The sequence below is a fragment of the Meriones unguiculatus genome, chromosome 19, assembly GCF_030254825.1.
Source record: "Meriones unguiculatus strain TT.TT164.6M chromosome 19, Bangor_MerUng_6.1, whole genome shotgun sequence".
NCBI classification, from domain to species: domain Eukaryota; kingdom Metazoa; phylum Chordata; class Mammalia; order Rodentia; family Muridae; genus Meriones; species Meriones unguiculatus.
In genome coordinates, this window is record NC_083366.1 from 13,902,930 (window position 1) to 13,918,568 (window position 15,639).

Sequence of the window (15,639 nt, forward strand, 5' to 3'; positions counted from 1 at the left end):
ATTGGCAAGTTTGAAGTTATCCAGACCTGCACAGAAAGACTATCTCAAAATAAAAGCTAAAACCCAAACAAAATAATGACATAAACTGCAGAAAAAAAGATGTCTACTTTTTTCAAGGAAAAAGGGCAGCAGAGGTGCAGTTCACACAGGTTGCTTCCACAACTGAAGGTTGTTGATTACAAAGCTCCAATAAAATGAGGTTAAATTTCTCCATCTCTTTTTTTTAAATTACGATTTAGTCACTTTATATCCCAGCTGTAGCCCCCTCCCTAGACCCCTTCCAATCCTCCCCTCCCTCCCTCTTCTCCTCCCATGTCCCTCCCCAAGTCCACTGATAGGGGAGGTCCTCCTCCCCTTCCATCTGACCCTAGCCCATCAAGTCTCTTCAGGGCTGGCTGCATTGTCTCCATCTCTTTGTAAATATTGTGGTTTTGTTTTGTTTTAACTTGACAGAGCCTGTGATTAGTTATGTTTGAGGAGCTCAAGGGTTACTATTCAATAAATATGTTTTAAAGCCAAGATCATCTGCATCGTTTCTCAACAGAGTCAGGATCCAAAGGTGAAGCAATGAAGATCCTCCTTAAAGAGAAACCACGGGAAGCGTTTGTCCCCAAAGCTAATGGGTTATATTCAAGAAGCAAGCCTGGGACTGTCTCAGAACTGATACATGACGTCAGGCTAAAAGTAAAAACACGGCCAGCAGAGTCTAAGAAGGCCAGACAAGAACGAAACCTGCAGAGAGCTGCATGACAGTCAAACTGAAGAAGACAGGAAGAGAAAGCAAATGATGACAAAGGTGACGTGACCGGAGGAGCAAGTGGGTGTAAATGATGACACAGGACACAGATGATATTTCTGAGGGGACAGCAATTAGACTGCTGGCGATGGAGAGGAGCCGTGGAAGCACAAAACAAACAGTAGAATTTATTTTCAAGTGAAGTAAAGAACTACAAGGGTGTGTGTGTGTGTGTGTGTGTGTGTGTGTGTGTGTGTGTGTGTGTGTGCGTGTGTGTGTGTGTGTGCAGTAAACCCAGGGCCTTGCAAATGTTAAGTACTGCTTTAGCACCCAGCTACAAAAGCATCTCGGTCAGACAGCTTAGAATTCCCAGACCCAGCAAAAATGTCTTTTAAGAACCTGAGCACTTGGCACTTGGGAGAATTCCTTTGCTCCCATGGACGGCCCCACCACCATGCACATTCAGAAACATTAGCAGGACTTTTGGGGTTACAATGAAAGAAAAAGACATGAAGTCAGGAGAGGCACATACTGGGATACAGAGAAAGCTGGAAAAGGGGAGTAGGGTGTGGAGTGCGGCCGTATTTCACTGTATACTTATATGAAAATTTCAATAATGCAGGAAAAACATATGGAAGAATAAACCGTTATCTACACAAAATTCAATTTACAATTTTTCTAGTAGTCTAAAAGAAATTGTAAAATACTTAAATTTGACTGCAAATGTACCAAAACAGCACCCGGGGGAATATTTAAAACAGAAAATTACATTTGTTCGTTAAAAGGATAAATAAATAAACAAGCAAGCAAACACATGAAATAGAAAACAGCATGTGCAAACATTTTCACCGTGTTGAGAACAGGGACTGTCACCAAGCCCTGCTAATGGAAGACTTTGGCCAGAAGGCAGAGTAACCCACCCGAAAGATATGAAAAGCATGAACAGTGGTAAACAAGTGGGCGATTAGAGACACGGACAGCATAAAGTATATTTGTAACCTGTGCTGGGTCTAACACGCATTTAAAGTACCAACATACGAGTAAGTCAACAGCATGTGAAGAAAGAGCCCTCCCCACAGTGTAAAATATGTAGATGTTGATGAGTTTGTGAGTCTCAGTTTCTAAGCAGGCCCCAAAACAACAAAAAAGAACAACAAGTCACTAAACGTTGAAGAGAAAAATGTTTTGTCAGTCAAAAAGGAAAGGAAGGAGAAACACAGAAAGGGTAAAAGCAATAGGAAGCCCAAGCCAAGATGGCAGGTTTAAACCTGAGTTCTGTCCCTAGAACCCGTCAAAGGTGAGCGAGGAAAGACTCCACAGTTATCCTCTGACCTTTACATGGCCACCATGGCACACAGGTGCCTGTACATGTTTCCACATGCATGTGGAATATGCAAACCATGTATATGCAAGCAATGATAATAACGATGATGATTTTAAAAACCAGTATCAGAATAAGACACCTTGCTAGATCATTTAAAAAATTTTAAGTACATTTGCCTATTAGTACATGAATGTTTTGGGTGAGGGTGGGGGTGTTTTCTAATGTCACAGCATTTTGGGCCTCACCTTGGCTTGGCCTCCATTTCTAATATTGCTGACTCAAACTGCCACCTCTTTGGCTATCCAGACATGCTCCTGCACGTCACCTCCACGGTCCTACGGACCAGCACCCTGCATCTGTGGACCCCAAGGTTCTACACCCGGCCTTCCCAGCTTGATTCAACCTTGACTCTCAGCTCACACTTGCAGCCTCCTGGGCTGGCTCTACAGTAACACCCCAGCAGCTAACATCTTATCTAGTCTGGATTGGCCAACATCTTATCAGCTCTCTCTCTCTCTCTGCCTCCAGTAAAGCCTCTTTGAACTTTGCTGTGACTTTCTTAACCTGTTTGTGGCCATTCCATGACCTACTTATATACATATATTGCTATATGTTGTGGATTGTGCAATCCAAGGGTTAATCTTCTTTTGTATTTGTCTCCACCTCCAGATCATATACTGCGTACATGGCTGCATCTAAGTAGGTACTTCATGAGTTTCTTTTTTAAATAAATATTTTCATTATTTCTTTGATGAGTTCATATAATATTTTTGCATTATTTTTACCCCTGACTCTTCCACTTAAATTCTGTCGGGTGCACTGTCACACCCCTGCCCACCCAACTTCCTGTATTCTTTTTTTTAAAAAAAATTTACTAACCCATCAACTTCAGTTTGTCCATATATTTCTGTGTGGGTTATTTTCCAGAGGACGGTCAACCTACCAGGAGCTATAATCTCAATGAGAAATTACTCTCCTTCTTCCCAGAAGCCATCCCGGTCCATAGCATCTCAGTTAGGACTAGAGTCTTAAACTCCTCCCCATGCCATGCTCAAATGTTGCTTGGTTTGATCTTGTGCAGGCTTTCGGTAGGCACAAAGCTGCTGTTAGAGCAGCAGCAGCAGCATCGCCTGTATGGTTTTGAGGGTCTCTGCGACCCTGCTGACCAACAGCTTGAGGGAGGTATCCCATGCCTGGCATTATTACTTTTTTTAAATTTGGCTTCTGAAAGGAGCACACTCTCCTCCCTGTGTAGGGTAACCTAAGGGCTCATATTAGCCGTTAAGATTGTGATAAAATAACATGTGACTATCAACTGCGATTTGGCAGAGGTATCAGGACAACCTGGCCAACGGCAGCTAATAAAAACAGTGTAGCCTTGAATTTATTGCTACTGAATACATTCCGACATTTTAAAAAGCTGAAAAAAATGATCATCTATGTTTGTAACATAGAGTACTCATGACTCACTTTGATGATTTGGTGTATAATGTGCTGTGAAAATAGGCAGGGAAAAGTAGCCAGTTACTTCAAGTAATCATGTTTATGACTCAAAATGGCTACAGACATGTCAATCAGAATCCTTGTAATAACTTTGTAAGCAAGTAGTGTTGATATTGGTCGACACGGATATACTGGAAGGCTTCCAAGTTCTTGAATTCTGGAAGAAAAAGAGTGAATAGAGACACACAGTTACAGCAGAGGCAAGGAAAGTTCACTAGGAACAAATGCACACCCCAGTGAGGAAGCAGGCCAGAGCAAAGAGAGAAAGTTACATGTCCCCGGCATGCAAAGAGTTGGGGCTTTGAAGCTACCTCAGCATAAGCTTTTGGCTCATTTGTATAAAATGCACTTTTGCCTCCTTTGCATAGAATTTTTTTTCTGTGAAAGCTCTATTACAGGTAGCAGTTCTATATACGATTCATGATTCACACAGCTCGTTACCATCATCTACATCATGGTCTGCACAGTTGGCCTTGAGTGGTTGAGCGTCCACATTTCCTCTTCCTCCTCTTTGCTAACTTGATTTCTTCATACACTGAAGCTATACTGAACCCAGGACCCTGTGGGCAGATTGCGTGTATCTAGGTGAATGGGCCTGTCTGCCCTGGATCTAATATATTTTGCTTACTGCATTTTTCCTTCCGTTCTTTTTTTCTTTTCTTTTCTTTCTTTTTGTATCTTGTTGAATTCATCTTGATGGAGATATACGCATCAAAGCATCCCATGACGCCCCAGTGCCGTGACTCCAATCAGTTAAAGACAATTCTGTCTTTCACGAATAGAAATGTGTGCACAGCTCCACCTGAAATAAGGCTCACATTATCTCCTTCTTCCCCCCCCTTCTCTTTCTAGTCCCCCCAAATTTTTAAACGCATTTCTCTTCACTCTTTTCGCCTCTCCTAGTTGAATCCCTTTAGTGTATATGAGTGCCACAGGAAAGACACACTTGGATCCAAAGCTCCACAGGGATACTGTTGCTGTTCCTTGATCACTAGTTGATGTTTTCTGCCTGTTCTTTTCCTGTTGTTCCGGAGAACAGCAGCCACAGACTGCTCCCTGCCAGTGTTTTCCCCTTGCTTTCTCCTCCAGCTTGCCTTCAGTCCTTCAACCTTGGAATCTTTCTGTTCACTCAGCTTCTACCAAGGCCAACTCTTGCTTTGTGGGTGCCTCCTCTTCTAAAAGCTGCCTCTGCCACATGCATGTGAGACAAAATATTTATTATTTTCTTTCCTTTAGAAGTTCAGATGGGACTGTTTTGTGTTCTGAACATCTTTAGGGGCAGCACACGACTCAACAGGAGCAAGCCTTCTTCGGGTGGCCCTGTGGGTGTGGGGTGTCTGTAAGACTTGGCCATATAAATTTTAGAAACCTTGGGGAGGGCACCCTCTTTTACTTTGTACCAATCTCCTGAATTTCTTTGTTTAACCTGAAGATGTCTCTACAGGATCAGAATACCAACCAAATTAGTACTAAATTTAGGGGAAAGACCCGTTTGTTCATATTAGCAGAAAGAAAGAGGGAACTGCTTGCCATGGGGGCTTTGTCTTAGGCTTGCATGTCCTCTCCTCCATCGATTTACTCTCTTTTATCAGCTTGTTAATTAATTTATCCAGTGAATATAGGTTGATTAAGGAGAGGCCTCCTGAGGGTGGGAGGAGCTCCAAGAAGAGACTCCTGGCAGCTCATTTAAGCCCTCAGATTTGAATTTCATTTTCCAGCCTCCTCCCTCGGTTCAAACACAAGATTAACAAAATTTACTTGGGGATGGGGATCACGAGAGCTGTTTTGGAACCACCCAGTCACTGGATGCTGAACACAGAACATAAAGTGGCTCCAAATCTTCCCAAAGTCACTGAGGAGACATGGGAAGGAATTAGAGGCCAGACAGACCGATTATTCCTGAGTTTTGGGATCCCACAAGCCTCTCGGTTATCACAAGTTCTCCAGTTTGTTCTGGAGAAGCCCAAACCACAGTGGGAACTGGAGGCAACCTAAAGGAAAACAAAAATCTCTGAAGGGGAGCTGTGATCTTTATTCCTTATGCTCTTCCAGATGGGAACTCAGCTCTCTGTACCAGTGGGCACCCCTTTGGGAAGCATCTTAAGAAACTGAGACCTCTCTGGTTCTCAACTCACTGCTCCCTACCTGTAAGCTTACTTTCCTTTTGTGACACCTGAATCTTGGTAGGACAGTGAAGTGGTTGCCACAAAGGCAATTTTCACTGTAACAGTGTCCTCCGATGAGATCTTTTCTATAACTGAGGTGGAAAATTGTCTGAAGTCCCACACACAGAATCCCTCTTTTTGATGGGGCTTTCTAGGTTAGCTTTAATGGAGTCTGACCAGGAACTCCCCTCAAAGTGTGGGGAAGCTTTCTGTTCTTGAGATACCCATGGGGAACAGATAAACATGTCTTCCACTTCTCCAGTTGCTCCTCTCTACTCTCTTCCATTGTTCCCCAGATAGAGCCATAGTTATTTGTCCAAGTCTCCAAACAACTTTTCTTAAGTCCTCTGTCAGATACTGGAAGCCATTTGCCTCCCCCAAGGGCCGCTTAAGGACATGAATACTGACAGAGAAGTTTTCTTATAAGATCTAAAGGAAATAAAAAGAGACTTAGCGAAGTTTTTCTGATGACTAATAAAAATATCTAGATGAATTCTAACAAATTCAGGCCTTTGAACTCTCCTGTGATTGCGCAATTACTCGACCATTCTCGGTGACAGAATCACCGAGAATTCCCTGATCCTCGACATGTATCAAATGCTGACTATTCTTTTTGGTCTGTGGGTGTTGCTGTCGTGAGTCCTGATTGGGTTTTTGAGGACCCAGAAGAGAGGTGACACCGGCATCACAGATTGTCTCTCTGATCAGGAGAATTAGAGCTGGTAGAGACAGGACCATCAGTTATGCTGAATTATCTACCACTGAGCAAGAAGCGAATGAAAACACAGTTGCCTTCCAAAAGAAACTCAAGGAAAACTTACTGAAGTACATGTATTTGATATCAGAGTTCTCATAGGATTAATTTTAAAACTAAGTTTATCATTCAATCTGGCCTGGCTATTAGAATACAATTACAAAAGATCTTGCAGGTACCTGAGATTTTTATCAATGACATTGTGAAGTTTGTCTTCTTTTTTCAAAGCCTGATATAAGAAGGAAGATAAACAAGTCTTATTCTGATGGTTTGTTAAAATCTATTGCAGGGATTAGCAGAAAACTTAGGTATCATGGGAAATGCCCTCGCTAGCATACAACAACAAATAAACTCATAAAGAGCAGCTGTCCTCCAAAACAATTGAACCTTAGACATGTTAACTGCTGTTCCAGAAAGAGCTTCCTTGATGCTCTAAGAAGAATTCTGCTTCTGAATAGATCATGACAACTCCCATGCACGCGCGTGCGCACACACACACACACACACACACACAATGCAGAATAGACCTCTTACCTCTAAAAACAAGCAATCCAAGCTTTCTTAGGATGAGAGTTCCGGATGCCATGGCTATTGCTCTTTCAAGAGTCCCCTTTCTCCATCCACTCACTATTTATGGGACCCACACTCTTCAACCTGTTTTTCAAATGATGTCTGTAGATGATGATAACTCCAGGCTATCAGTCAGTGCCTATTGCTACCACCTTCTTTTTAAAAAAAGGGCCCATGGATCATCTAGACTCTACTGACAGGCAATACAAAGTGGAAGCCTCACACTCCCAAGCCTGTGATCCATTTCAGGAGGAAAGAGCCACAGAAGATCAGTGTTATTTTGTGACTTCCTAAAGATTTTAGGTTCTCCAGTTCTACAGAGTAAATGTAAGGAGATATATATATATATATGAAATGGGCTGTCAGGAGACAAACCATGAGGTCAATTAAAAGACACTAAATAGTCTCAGAAAAGGGTTGAACAATTTCTAGGGCTTAGAAGGACTGAGATGAAAGCTTCAAAAAGTGTACATGATAGTGTTAATTGCAAAGAGAAATGATTTGTTTTCTAATTAAGAAGAAATGTCTAGAAATTTTCCATCTGTTGTAGTTTTCTTAACTTACTAGAATATAAGTTTTAAAAATATTGTTTAGTAAGTTTCTTAGTAGAGTGATTTTAAGAAAGCGCACCATCCAAGCTACGGCACAGTTATTAGTTACTGCTCTTAATCAGGGATGCTGTAAAAGAGAGAGCAGGAGATATGGGAAATGTGTTGGTTAGCGAGGAAAAGACTGTTAGTCTAAAGTTGCAGAGAAGGGGGTCTCTGAGCAAGCAGCTGTGTTGTTAATGATACCATTATGGAGAAATCTTATGCTCTATAATGGGACCATACTCAGAGACAGACCTGAAGACAAGCTCCTACCCATCAAAAGCTCTAGTTTACACCAAGATAAATTCATTTCAGGGGGGACACTGAACGGAGAATGCAGCCATAGAGTTTCCCTGCTCTAAAATGGCTATTTAAAGAAGTGTTTTCTGGGGTAAATCTCAAAGGCACACAGAATCCTGCAACTGTGGTCAAAGGGACCAGGATACATCCTGAATGCCAACAGAATTTTCCAACATCATCCACATGATACTGGTTTCTCGGAAATAAGTGATGAAAGCGTGAGAGAGTCCCAGAGGCTTGCATGGAGATTCCAGAATGTCACTGAGGCTAGTCAATCTGTGATAAGGTTGAATCCCCTGCAAAGAGGCCCGGGGGGGGGGGGCGGGGGTGTCGTTGTATGAAGCAGTGAAGGTAACATACAGTGGAGACCCAGGATTTTGGAGATGCTGGGACTATAGGATGTCTACGCATGGAAGCCGCAGACATTCAGAGGACAATAGAGAGACGCGTGTGCTATAAATCAGGGCTGTGTAGAGCTGATAAAGCCCAGATGACTCCAACACAAGTCCTTGGTGCCAGGTATGGTTTCAGGGATTGTTGTTCGCCGTGCTGGGTTCCAGTATTCTTTGGTTTGATCTTTCCTTGATATCGTCCCATTCCTTCCTTTAGGAATAGGAATGCTTGTTCTGTGCCCTGGCATGGTGGAAGCATAGAACTTGGGTTTTCATTTTACAGAGGTTCACAGCTAGGAGCTTGCCATGAGTCTCAAAAGAGTCTTTGGAGTTTTGGGGGGAACTGTTAAAAAAGAAAATGAGTACTTTTCAAATTGGGCTGAATGTCCTTTTGCATTATGAGGTGGCCGTGAGTCTGCGGACGTCAGTTTGACAAGGAGTGAACTGGTGATGGTTCACCTTGGTTGTCAGTTTGGTGGGATTCAGAATTCTGGAAACACCTGTGGGGACACTTCCAGGAAGGCTTAACTGAAGCAGGAAGAGAAAGCCTAAATATGGGTGGCACTATTCCTTGAGGGGGGCCCTGGACTCACACACAGCGTTCCAGTTACCTCACAGTCATGACAGAATGTACCCTCAAACTGAGCCCAAAATAAACTTTCCTTCCTCACTTAAGTTGAATATTTCAGGTTCTCTGCCACAGCAATGAGAAAGTAACTAATATGAGTTCTGAATCCTGAGGAAATGGTTAACATCTTGGCCAGTATGGAAATGCAAATCAAGATGTAGAAAAGTCTTAGGGAACAACTCAAAATTCAGAAAGGCACACTCCAGCAGTTGAGTTAGGGATTTTTTTTTTTTTTTTTTTTTTTGAGGTCAGGGAAGAAGAGTAATGGTAGCCTGACTGGCACTGGCTAAAGCTGAGCTGGTGATCAAGGTGGTAATTAAGGTCTTGTACCCGTTTTTGCTCTCAGCCTCCTGATATGATTTTAAAGAAATTGTTAATGAATACATGTGCACCTTAAGGATTTAAAGTAGAAGTGACTGATGTTTTTTATACAAAAGTTTAGATTTGTGATTCTTTTAAGATTTTTGTAAGATCACTTTTAAGATAAATGATCAGATGATTGATTCTTTTTTTGTTGACACTCTCATACATATGTACAATGTGTTTTCATCATTTTTGGCACCATTACCTTCGCCCCTTCTACTCTCACTGAAGCCCCTTTTCCTTTCATGTCCTTAGCTTGATTTGGCTTAGTTTTAGATGTGTGTGTATGTGTGTGAGTGCGTGTGTGTGTGTGTGTGAGTACACACGCACGCACGCATGCTCATGCACACATGAGGTGGGGGAAGCAGGGGTCAAAGGAGTCAGGTCTTTCCTCTCATCTTTACATGGCTTCCAGGACTGGCACTCAGGCCATCAGGCTTGCACAAGTCCATTTACTACCTGAACCATCTTCTCAGGCCCATTTGCCCCCTTTATCATCTTTACTTATCTTTAGAAAAATGAGTATTATCCCTAGGTAGACAATCTTTACTAATTTTATCAGTTGTGCTGAAATTTTTATTTTATTTTTTTTACACTACTGAGCATTGAACCTAAGGCCTTAGGCACCATAGGCAATTCGCACCACCAAGCTAAACACACATCAGGTGCTGAACTTGGTGCTCAGACAGCTCAGAATGTAACCAGTTTCTACAGTAAGAGACTTCTCTTCCTTTTCATGCTCCCTAGAGTTTTCCTAACACTCTTCACTGAGAGGGTCTAAAAGGACTGAGTTCAGAGCTGCCAATACCTGCACGACAAGGCTGCATCTTTTACTGCTAGCCAAGACGCTAGAGCTTCTGAAGTAAGAAGCGGAACATACATATTCTGAAAACTGGCAGGTTGGAAGGCCAGAGAGCCAAAGAAGAGCAAGAATTCAGGATGCGCTGTGAGGACAGACGAGACTGTGGGAGCATAGCTAGAGAATGTGAAATGACAGCAAGTGGAGTCTGATCACCGAGGCGAAGGTCTCAGACCAGGAACCTGCAATGGAAATAGACAGCCAGTTTAAGGATGGAAGAAATTGTCATGATGCACCTGCAATAAAAAAATTTAAAACCTCAGGTCTTGAGACTTGGAGGTGAGATCCCTCAAAGCACAGCACCTTATAAAGCCTTTGAGGGTTAAGTGTTGATCAAAGTGAGTTAAAGACACCAAACACCACATCAAAGCATTGCAGTATCTAAGACCAGCTTTGACATCAGAGGTAAACTGAGGCAGGGCATGGACTCCAAAATTGATCACTCCACAGATCTTGCTGTCTGAGGGAACAGAGCTTGATTCACTGGGGCCAGGGAAATATTCCCTGTAGGAACTCTTTGGGGACTGGCAGAAAAACAGGAGGGAAGAAACACACACACACACACACACACACACGGTGAATTAAGCAAGCTTCAACAACTTTACACATACATATAGATTACGTACATACATACATACATACAACTTCACATAAATACATATATACACACATACACATTGTGTGGATGGAGCAAAGCTCCAACAGATTTTTTTTCCCTACAGCTTATATATCCCAGAAAAATCTTTCAAGCAGTACAAAAATCACAGTGTGGTTACATTCTATTTTTCTTTAAGTGAATGATTACAATGAGTATATGTAGAAAAACATGGTCCCCAACACTCTCTCACACATGAGCAAATGCTTTACATACTACGGGTGAAAACCAAACTATTCCCCAGAACCCTCATAGATCTGTAACTGAGCAACTTGTCAATAGGCTAACAAAATGTAAGCAAGCAAGGCAATTTTCTCAGCCAGTTTCTCTGTCTCTCTTTTTTTTTTTTTTTTTTTGGCAGTCTGCAATTTGCAGTTACAAAGAAAAGATCAATTACTTTATTATTTTCTTAAAAAGTAATCATAAAAATCTTAAAGGAATCATAAATCTAAACTTTTATATATATATATATATATATATATAAAACAATCAGTCATTTCTACTTTAAATCCTCACGGTGCACATCTATTCCTTAAGTCATATCAGAAAACTGAGGGCAAAAACGGTTACAGGAAATGAATCATCATCCTGATCACCAGCCCAGCTTTAGCAAGAGAGTAAGTCAGCCGGTGCTCTCGGGCTGCCATTGTCCTTGCTCTCTGACCTGAAAAATCCCTAGCCAAACTACTAAGAGTGTCCCTTTCTGAACTTCAAATTCTTCTCTAAAATTTTCTGCTTCAAACCCACTAACAGAAACATCTCAACCTAACTTTACTAGCAATCTATTTCTTCAAATTCTTTCTAAGGGTGGTGGTCATTGCTGACAATCTACATCTCTAAATCCTTCCTGAGGGGGGTGGGTCAATCGTTAATCCGCTTTAGCAGCCATGCCTGAAAAAGATCAATTGCCAGAGATACTGCCCCGTGAGGGGCTGGAAGCTCTTCTGGAGTTTTCCTACGACTCGTAAGTTAGGAAGGATATGGAGACTGTGGAGATGTGGAGATGTGGAGACTGCAAGGGCGACAAGCCGAGTGACGCTGCGTAATACCAACGGAGTCTCCCGGAAGCGCAGTCCTCAAGGCTCTGCCATCATGGTTGTGCTAGCGGTGGCCGAACGCCGTGAGTTCTAAAGCTGTTTTGCTTTTCCTCCTGCATGGCCCTCAACACGACAGACTCAGTTTCTCGAGAGCTAAACACATCATAGTAAGGAACACTGGCCTTAACAACTCAATGCAAACTGAGCTCTAAGGCCATTTTTGCTCAGCACTGCAGAGACATGGGGCCTCTGTCTACCTCGATGACTTACTGTCTGGTATTGTTCTTGGCCTTCTTCCTAGACAAAAATACCTAAGGCAGACCCTGTCTTAGCCCATTTTCTACTTCTTAAAATAAAAAATGCGTTGGCCTGAGTAACTTGCAAGGAATAGTGGCTTATTTAGTTCATGGATCTAGAGGAGTGTCCGTGTCCCCTTCCCCCCCCTCCCCCGTCTTCACACACCACACTGATATGGCAGAATGGAATAACACAGCAATCATAGGACAACTCAGGAGACCTCAACCTGACCAGTCTAATGCCAATGATCTCACTACGTCCTTACCTTGAAAGTGAACAATTTGGGACTTTAGAGATTCAATTTCATTCAAGCCAGAGGTAAGGTAAGGACTTTGCTCTATGGTAGGAGGAGAGATGGTTCTTTATCTCAAAAATCACCTCATTTTTATTGGGAGACCTGAGAAAATTCAGCTTCATTTTTTTTTTTAAATGAGCTCCCATTAATTAAGATGCTGAAATTAACACCACACATTTAGGACAATTGTTTTATCAGCCCTGGATTATTAATGGTCGTAGAACGTCCATTCCTTCAGTTTCCCACATTCCTCTCCAGTGAGTTTTAACAGGCCCCACCTTTTCTCCTGATATCTCTTACATCTCTCCAGTTGCCTAAGTCTTCTGACAAAGTTTTTCCTGATCCATCTGGCAACGTTCCTGGCCTTTGGTATTTTGTCTTGCCAACAGAGAGGACAAACTCTGCTATATTTGTTTCTGGGCCAAAGGTGTTCCCAAAGATATGAAGAGCAGTGCGTCCAAAGACGAGACTTGGTTCAATGTCCTCAGCGCTCCAAATGTAGATTTGAGACAAGGTGCTGCTGACCGTGTAGGCTTTCTCATACCACCTCCCCCTGCCTTGCCTTTCTCAAACGCTGTGATCTGTGAGTAGCTCATGACAAGGACTAGATATACATTTAGGAAGACACACTGAGTCATGGAGGGAGCTGGAGAGATGGATCGTTAGTTAAGTGCACATACTGTTCTTTCAAAGGACCCAAGTTTGGATCCCTGCCCTCAGGTTGGGCAGCTCACAACCACTTGTAATTCCAGCTCTGGGTGGATTCAAGGTCTCTCCTGATCTCTGAGGGTGCCTGCGCACACATCTGCACATACACATAATTAAAAAAAATAAAAATAAAAATTTTCAAAAAAGAGGACTCAACTTCCGAGGGAATAGTTGTGATCAGAACATAATGCAAAGGCAATGATGTGATTTCCAGGTATACTTGGGCTTTGGGTTAGGGCCTCCCTAGAGCTCATGTGTAGTTCTTTCTAAGGGATTTTTTCACTGCAGACAGACAGCACTGTGCAGGACAGAAGGACACTGGGTTGGCTTCTAGCATCACTCCGTCATGAAAAGGACACAAGTCACAGAGCCCTCAGAACTTGGATTCCCACCACTTCCTTCCAGGATTGCTGTGAGGCCAGAACAAGAACCCTGAGATGTGTTCTATACATCCTTCTAAAATGGCATGCCATTCTCTTGCTCCCCTTTTTCCTTGTCTTGGTTAGGGTTTCTATTGCTGTGAAAAGACACCATGACCACAGCAACTCTTATAAAGAAAAACATTTAGTTGGGTCTGGATAACAGTTCAGAGATGTAGTCCATTATTATCATGGCAAGAAGAGTGACAACATGCGGGCAGACATGGTGCTGGAGACACAGCTGAAAGCTCTGTATCTGGATTGTCAGGCAGCAGGAAGAAGAGACACTGGGCCTGGCTTGAGCATCTGAGACCTCAAAGTCCCTCCCACCCCAGTGACACACTTCCTTCCAACAAGGCCACACCTCCCAGTTAGTGCCACTTCCTGTGAGCCTGTGGAGGTCATTCTCATTCAAGCTGCCATATTCCTTAAAAGGTAAGTCCTTTCTCTGTACCTCTTTGTGGTATTATTCCAACACAGCAAAACAGGAAGAATGAAAAGCTCTTGGTTCATAAGTGTAGCTGGAGCAAGGGACACAATGCTCTTTGTAGCATTCCAAGGACTGTGAATGTCACAGTTCAAAGCTTGCCTGTTTTCTCCATTTTGTGCTTTCCTTGCCTCTAACTTTGTTTTCCCTTGCTCCTACAGTATGCCTACCCTTCCTCCACTGCTTTCTCAAGCAACACCTCTCCGTCTCACCCTCTTTGAAGAGATTTTATTACATTTTATATTACATTTAACTTAGTGTGTGTTGGGGTGGTAGTGGGAGTCAGAAGACAACCTGCAGGGACTGGTCCTCTCCTTCTACATCTAGGTGTCCTAGACAACAAACTCAGCAATCTTGGCCTCATCATCTTTTGAACTCTTGGTAGTTGATTTTGGAAAATGAATTCTTCACTTGGATGCTTCTTTATGGGCTTTCAAGTTATGCTCTGATTTTGGCAAAAGTCATAGGGCTTCTTAGTGTGGGCTCCCAAGGTTGTTATTATTTGCTTTATGATGGGATCTGTGTGCTGGAACAGGCAGCTTTCTGCGGCATCACATCCTGCATAGGGCCAGACTTTTCCCACCACAGTCAGTATCCTGCTGTTAAAACCAAGACACTGGGAGGGTCTGGTCTTCTCACTCACTGAATTTCCTTCTGGTATTCTTTGGTTTCTTTATTTGCACATCAGAAACACTCCAAATATAGTGAACCTCAAAGAGAACAGAGTCCTCTCTCCCTAGGAAGTTATTTGGCATATATATATATTATATTTTATATATATTTATAAAAATATATATTGTTGATGAGTAACTGTGAAGCGCTCAACCTGAAATGAGCCATCTATTAGACTCCTTCCTCACATGGCTAGAGAACACTGAGGAAGAAGAGGCAGAAAGACTGTAAATTCTAGAAGTTAAGGAGGACTGATGCAAAACACTGTCTTCTGGACAAATTCAGGCCACTGTGCTAGTTAAGCCAGAATGGCTGTGGTGGCCTACATAAGACTTACACGTATCAAGCCAGCCTACATGCCAGCACAGATGAGAGAGGGAATCATAGGCTTCCACACCTAGCCGAGAAGTTCTGCAAAGTGAGGGCAGCGGCTCCCAGGGGATGCCCATGCACCAGCCCAAAGCCTCACATCTACGATCATAAGGACAGGAGTGAGTATACCCAGGGACCCATGAAAAGAAGTTATGCAGGTGGGAGGAAGGACCTAGGTGGAAAGGGGATGATATAATCAAATGTGTTGTACTCATGCATGAAATTATCAAACAATAAAATTTTAAGTCCTTCACCTTAGAAGGACAGAGAGCTGCTTTTGCTCTGTGAAAGCCGTATGCTTCTTGCTGACTCCTGTCTTTTAACCAGGGCTAACCACAAAGCACTCTCTTTAAAAAGCCTCCATCAGCAATTGTGCCTACTCTTCTCTCAGAGCAAGGAGCATGGGGCGGTAGTTACCAGGCAATGTCTGAGTGCTGGGGTGAGAGCTCAGTTTCTATACATATTAACCCTGCAGGTTTGGAGCTGCTTCTGTGTGAAGCTGTGAATGAGAAG